This window comes from Podarcis bocagei, assembly GCF_964188305.1.
Source record: "Podarcis bocagei genome assembly, chromosome: 1".
Taxonomy (NCBI): Eukaryota; Metazoa; Chordata; class Lepidosauria; order Squamata; family Lacertidae; genus Podarcis; species Podarcis bocagei.
Window position 1 is genome coordinate 19,412,811 of NC_138125.1, and position 5,967 is coordinate 19,418,777.

General features: G+C 44.7%; 1 long non-coding RNA gene across 1 annotated transcript; it reads left to right on the top strand.

Annotated features, from left to right (window-relative positions):
* Positions 1 to 3,581: 3,581 nt before the first annotated feature.
* On the top strand, positions 3,582 to 5,623 carry LOC308585273. The gene is made up of 3 exons (XR_014007210.1): positions 3,582 to 3,673; positions 3,901 to 3,995; positions 5,289 to 5,623. It is a non-coding gene; the product is annotated as an uncharacterized lncRNA (long non-coding RNA).
* The last annotated feature ends 344 nt before the right edge of the window (positions 5,624 to 5,967 follow it).

Here is a 5,967-nt window from a genome sequence, read left to right on the forward strand (position 1 = left end):
TACCACTTCATAACATATGACATGGTCCCCATGTGAAATCTCTATCTCCCAAGGGACAGCCAGTTGAACTGACTGGACAGAAAATTGAAATTAATTCTTCAGACACTGACCCCGCCCCCCCAATTTTGAGGGCATGGAACATTTTGTTTCCAAATCAACAAGCCCAGCAAGGTCCGGGTTTCTCCCCCCTCCGATTTGTAACTGTAAAAGAGAAAACTAGCGGCTTAAAAGATTCACACTGATCCTGTGAAACTAAATTAAAGAGGACTGCATTTAATTGAATGGAGTAAAAGAAAGGCATTTAATGTCATGCCTAGGAGAGAGAGGGAAAATAAGATGAAGTGAAGGGGCTGTTGGTTAAGTAAACTAATTTAACATTTCCTGTATGTCATTAAGCAATAATCCATCTTGTACTAACTTTGTAGAGACAAAAAATGCCTTCTTCAATTAACTAGAGTGCATTGGTCCTTCATAGCTGGTTTAACAAACTTATCCCCCCACCCCATTTCAGTCAAGTTGGATTCCCAGTTTGTACAATTTCCCTTAATATTTGTCTCCCTTTTAACCTTCTGTTGTTGTGGTTGAAAATGTATCATCTTACCATGGAACTTCCCTCTTTGTTTCCAGTTCTTGATATGTCATCTACTGTACTACTACAATGTGCTCTACGTGGGGCTACCTTTGAAGGTGACTCAGAAACTACAACTAATACAGAATGCAGCACCTAGACTGGCACCTGGGGCAGCCCCCAGGACCATATAACACCGGTCCTAAAGGATCTACACTGGCTCCCAGTACGTTTCCAAGCACAATTGAAAGCGTTGGTGCTAACCATTAAAGTCTTAAATGGCCTCAGCCCAGTATACCTGAAGCGTCTCCACCCTCATCGTTCTGTCTGGACACTGAGGTTCTCCTCCGAGGGTCTTCTGCTAGTTCCTTCACTGCTATAGGGAAGCAGGCAAAGGGCCTTCTCGGTAGTGGCATCCGCCCTGTGACATCCCATCAGATGTCAAACAAATAAACAAATGTTTGAATTTTAGAAGACATCTTAAGGGAAGTTTTTAATTATTGATGTTTCATTGTGTTTTTAATATTTTGTTGGGAGCCGCTCAGTGGCTGAGGCAACTGAGGCAGATGGTCAGCATATAAATAAAATCATCATCATCTAACCTGAATCAGGCATTTGCTATCTGTCTTAGATGAACATGTTGAGGGGGGAGAGTGTACTAGGTCTGTGTGGTGGCCTGGGATTCGGACTCGGAGGCTGAACCTGAGGAATCCCAGCCTGCACAGGATTTGCCGCCTCCAGGGCTGGCAGAGCTGGGGCAGGGGCTTGAGCCTGAAGGGTCCTCACCTGTGCTGGATCCTCAGGTGCAGGCACCAGCTGAGTCTGCTCTGGCTCCTGAGATGATGGAGGACCCATTGCCTGCAGGTGCTCCACTCTCAGCCCCATCAGGGGAGGCTGAGGTTGACTCTAAGTTCCTGCAGGAGGAGTGCTTGCCTCTAGGCCAGGAGAGGTGAGTCACCTGTGGACTGGGGCCACCCTATGCCTCGGGGCAGATAGAAGCCAGCCAGCCCCAGTCCCAAGTTGCAGGAGCAACATTGTTGGTAGCCAGTTCCTGCCTGCACCCTGTCCTGCCGGATCTCCTGACCTCACCCAACTCCCTGCCTTGGACCCAGCTTCAGCTTTGACGGACGGCCTCAATACTGCTCCCACGACCTCAGACTGGACTTGGACCTCGCCTCACGGAAACCCATGGGACCAGCACAGTCTGCCTGTGCCTGTACCCCCTCTGTGAATTCAAGGGCAACTGTCTGCAGAGGGGAAGCTTCTTGTGGTCATGGAGGCTCCTTCTACCATGGAGAGCTCCTGCTTTTCCACTGTGCAAAAGCTTCCATGAGTGCAGGAGGCTCCCTGCTCCCTGCAAACAGTTGTCCTTGGCGAATTGTCCTCGGATGGAGGGTGGAGTTGGCACCTTTGGGCCCACTCTCCCTCCCTCCTTGCGCCTTCACTTATGCCAGATAGTGAGTGTCAGAATGGGACTCCCAGGAATCCACCAAACGTTTCCGTAAGTTGTTAAATAGCATGTAATAGATTTTATTGACTTCTGCATTAGACAGCATTGGATTTTTAAATGGTATTTTATCATGCTGTTGTCACAGTGATTGCAGTGTACCCTTTTTAACTGATCTCAGTCACCACGAGTGCTATATGAACAGAAGAGTGGTGTATTATCATGAAAATATAACAAATGTACTTGGTTAATGAATTTTGTGTTATTCGGCGTTTCCCAAACTTGGGTCTCCAGCTGTTTTTGGGACTACAGCTCCCATCATCCCTAGCTGGTCAGGGATGATGGGAATTGTGATCCAAAAGCAGCTGCAGACCTAAGTTTAGGAAGCACTGGTGTTATATGTTGGGCTAAAACACTTTGAGGCAGAAGCACGGGGTTTCACTCACAGATTGAGCTGGAGGGTCCCCAAGGGAGATGCTGTTTAAGATACCACCGCTCCCTCAGGCTTAGGACCTGTTCAACCTCATGGCCTCTCCTCAGCCTCTGGCTCCTTGCCCCCTGGGGCCTGGTGTAAGTCTGGGTCATCCTGGCCCTCCTCTGATGAGGAGACCCACAGCTGAGGCATGACACCCATCTTCAAAATAGCTTACTAGGAACACAAAGACCACAAGAAGCACCCAACACAGTTCTCTCCCATCCCAGAAGTTCTGCTTATCTTTATAATACATAATAACGGAGTGGTGCTTGATCCTTAAAAAAAATCCAAGTGGTGTACAAGAATAAAAAACCCCCAGAAATTAAATAAACAACAATAAAACTATTCCTATTACCCAGGTCACATATCTGGGAGAGCCTGAGTAAATAGATGAAGGGGTTTTTCTTTTGCAGACCTCTCAAACTCAATAATGATGGCACCTGCCTTAATAGCACTTGAGCACCTTCATCAATGATGCAGCTTCAGTTGCTTCCAAGCCACTTCCCAGGTCCCATATGATTATCTTCCTGTATATTTGGAAAACACCTACAAACGTTTTGGATATTGCTGCAGTAGACTTCATTAATTAAAGGTCTTTCTGTAGCTGATTTATCAAGACTCTCCAGCAAGGTTGGGGGGGGGGAAATGAAAAATCTGTGCTCTTTTAGATCTTTAATTTATGTCCTGCTGTAGAGAGATGCTGAGTTATTATGGGTTATTAAAATAATTTGGGGGCAATTAGGGCAGGATCGGCAAGGTCAGATTATTGGTACATTTTATGTTGCTCATGTTTATATATATTTTGGAAGCACATCTTCAATTTGGTCTAGGCCACATTACTTTTTCTTTAAAAAAAAAGATAATGAAGAAATAATAAATCATCAGATGTAATAAAAATGTTGCAATGAAAATATAGCTGACAGTTTTGCTGATGCTGATGAGACAGAACAAGATCTAGCTTGCTTCTCCAGATTTCTTGGCTCCTTTTACAAAGCCAAATTGGTATCCACCACGGTGTTTTGAAAAAGAATCTACCTGTTGTGAACTACAGCTGTTCATGCTTACATGGAAGTAATTCCCAGGGCTCCCAAGGAACTTTCTTTTCTGAGTAAACAGACATAGGACTGGAATATACATGCCATCTAAAACAAAGCCAGATTGGAAACACCATATATGCAGGAATGTAAGAAACTGGTTTATATTGAGTCAGAACATTAGTCCATCGAGGACAGAAGATGAAGGGCCCTGTGGGAGGCTGGGAGAAGAGAGGAAAGCTCCCAGGTGAAAGCTGGGAAGGTTCACTTTCCTATGTGTGGAATAAGTGTTAAGATATAATTGTAACAGAGGGCCTTGTGTTTATTTTCTCTTCTTTCTCTTCCATACCCTCCAACATTTCTCTGATGAAAATAGGAACGTACTAAAGAAAAACAGGACGTTCCAGGATCGTATCAGAAATCTGGAAAATAGGATCTGCGGCCCGTGGTCTTTACGGAGCTTCTTCTAAGGTAATTTTATTCTGCCCCTCAAGCTTACCCACAATACACAAAGAATTGTCCCTAGAAAATTGGGACACCTGAAGACCTCTTCTTTTCTCTTCTCTTCTCTTCTCTTCTCTTCTCTTCTCTTCTCTTCTTCTTCTTTATTTTCTTCTTTTGCTTATTATTGCTTCTTTTCTATTTAATTTCTTTAGATTAGTTTGGCTTTCATTGTATTTTATGCTGAAAACTTTTAATAAAAAAGACTTTTTTAAAAAAAATAAAGAGCATTGGGCTACCTGGTTCTGTATTACTTACAGCATAGCAGACATATATGCATACATAAGTTTATTTGTATGCTGACTTTCCACTGTTCAAACCATGCTCAAGATGGCTTTCAATATGAAAAACATGACAATAACATAACAAAAGTAGCCATTTCAGGACTCACGGTCTTTCCCAAGAGTTGCCAGAATTGTACCTGGGACCTTCTGTATGCAAAGCATAGCATGTACTCTTCCACTAAGCAATGGCCCATTCCCAGCTAGAACCAGCTTTCTAGCGGATACTATTTCAGGTTTCAGCTGGAGAGTTTCATATATAAATGTTCTTCCTTGAAACAAAACTCAAACTCCCTGCACATTGGACTGGGGGCGGGCGGGGAAAACCCTACATGCAGGTAGTTCAATTCTTCTCTTGACCATTAAGTTTTCTGTTAGTCCGAATAACATTGACCAGCCACGCAGGATTTTCATAAAGGATGCGATAGCGAGGAGTATATTGTTACCCAACACCGGCCCTTTAAATAAGCAATACTTTCAGCCAGAGTCAGATTTCTCAAAACTCCAGTTCTCCGCTGCATAATGAGCAGTTGGCTTTCATCTGCTTCAACTTCGTAGTTGTCAGCACAGCCTTCAACATGTTCTTTTCCGATCCTTCCCAAATCTCCACGGGTTCTCGGGTCCCTTCGCGGTACAGCAGAAGAAAGAGAAAAGCGGTGAAAGAGGAGACCGCAGAATGGCTGAACGTCTGCCAAATATACAGATGCTAGTCTGATCGCTTTCTCAGCCTACCTATATCTATCTGCGGAAATGCAGATGTTCTGGACTGATGCACGGCTTCCACTCGGAATCAGGAGTTTACGAAAATAATACATTTCAAGCTGCGGTTTAAGAGCCGGCGAATCATTTTCTTTCTAAATTCTGAAATGCAAGATCTCCGTACAGAGAATTTGTGTGCACTAAATTCCTGTGGTCCTTCTATTTCCTTCACTCTTTTTGTCATTTATTTTTATACCCAAAATTTCTCCTGCCCACTATAAAGGTAAAGGGACCCTGACCATTAGGTCCAGTCGTGACCGACTCTGGGGTTGTGGTGCTCATCTCGCTTTACTGGCAGAGGGAGCCGGCGTACAGCTTCCGGGTCATGTGGCCAGCATGACTAAGCCGCTTCTGGCGAACCAGAGCAGCGCACGGAAATGCTGTTTACCTTCCCTCCAGAGCGGTACCTATTTATCTACTTGTACTTTGATGTGCTTTTGAACTGCTAGGTTGGCAGGAGCAGGGACTGAGCAACAGGAGCTCATCCCGTCACGGGGATTCGAACCGCTGACCTTCTGATCGGCAAGTCCTAGGCTCTGTGGTTTAACCCACAGCACCACCCGCATCCCTGTAGCTTAAAGTAAAATCTCTGCTTGGGCTCCTCCTAAGTTAATGGGCATAGCCATTCAAATGGTGTGTGCGTGCCGCATCACGTGATTGATTATGTGAGATCTGGCTTACCTGGGCTCCACAGTATTTTATTCAAGTTGGCAGCCCTGCTTTGAATGCACCCAAACACAAACCATTCAGCTCAGCCATATTTAAAACTTCTCATATCACATGGACACACAGACACATTTAGTTGAGATTCCAGCATCGCAGGGGGTTGGACAAGATGATCCTCATGGTCCCTCCCAAGGCTATGAGTCTATGGTGCATTCAGTCATCATTCATGCACATAA